The sequence below is a fragment of the Pelobates fuscus genome, chromosome 5 (genome assembly GCF_036172605.1).
Source record: "Pelobates fuscus isolate aPelFus1 chromosome 5, aPelFus1.pri, whole genome shotgun sequence".
Classification (NCBI taxonomy): Eukaryota; Metazoa; Chordata; class Amphibia; order Anura; family Pelobatidae; genus Pelobates; species Pelobates fuscus.
In genome coordinates this window covers 20,219,892-20,220,948 of record NC_086321.1, presented here as the reverse complement: position 1 = coordinate 20,220,948, position 1,057 = coordinate 20,219,892, and the positions used below count along the sequence as shown (strand labels likewise).

At 48.2% G+C, this 1,057-nt stretch overlaps 1 protein-coding gene across 1 annotated transcript in view; it reads left to right on the top strand.

Moving 5' to 3' along the window:
- The first annotated feature begins 587 nt into the window (after window positions 1-587).
- The window catches only part of MAN2A1 (mannosidase alpha class 2A member 1), a 130,997-nt gene continuing 130,527 nt past the window's right edge, over window positions 588-1,057 (top strand). The window contains exon 1 of the mRNA XM_063453637.1: window positions 588-907. The gene's annotated coding sequence lies outside the window, so the exon portion shown is untranslated. The remainder of the gene's footprint in view (window positions 908-1,057) is intronic.

The following is a 1,057-nucleotide window of genomic DNA, read 5'->3' as shown; positions in this document are numbered from 1 at the left end:
AGCTGTATATATAGAGTAGCTGTATATATTTGTAAATATTAGCTCTGTATATATAGAGTAGCTGTATATATTGGTAATGATTAGCTCTATATATAGAGTAGCTGTATATATATAGAGTTGCTGTATATATTAGTAATGATGAGCTGTATATATAGAGTAGCTGTATATATTGGTAATGATTAGCTCTATATATAGAGTAGCTGTATATATTGGTAATGATTAGCTCTATATATAGAGTAGCTGTATATATATATAGAGTAGCTGTATATATTAGTAATGATGAGCTGTGTATATAGAGTAGCTGTTTATATTAGTAATGATTAGCTCTCTCTCTCTCTCTCTCTCTCTCTATATATAGATATTAAACACACCAGTCCAGCTGCTGATTGGAAACATCTGTCTGTGTGATTGACATGGAATGCTGGTATACATCCATGCCCATATGGGGCGTGGCCAGAGATCGTGTCGTTCCTTTCCGTCAGCCAATCATATTGGGCCGGGCGGACCCTAGGTTTTGCCTGACCATGTAGACACGCCCTCCGGTTTGTGGACCCGCCCACTAACGGTCTCCCTGCGGTTGCTAGGGGGCGCTGCGGAGGTCTGGCTGCAGTGAGGCGGAGAGGCGCGAGTTGGGCTCACTCTGAGCACTTTAACGGTCACCGCTCAGCCCTCACCGGACCGGAACCACGTCTACACCGGGACCGGACCGGAACCACGTTCTGCCCATTAACGGAGCGGGCACCCCATCCGCCACAGCCGGGCTGCAGGAAGCTCACAGCCCGGTTCGGGGAGCGGTGTGAGCAGGAGGGGGGAATTCCTGGAGTCCTGCTCCTGTTATCTGCCCCAGAGGGAAACTTTCCGCTGTCTGTGGGCGAACTGATCTGAGCTCACTGCACTTCGGGAGCCTGTGAGTGGGCACTCATTTCAGAGAGAAAGGAGGGGCACACTCACCTCACATAGAGAGAGTAAGGGCACACTCACCTCACAGAGAGAGAGTAAGGGCATACTCACCTCACAGAGAGAGAGAGTAAGGGCATACTCACCTCACAGAGAGAGA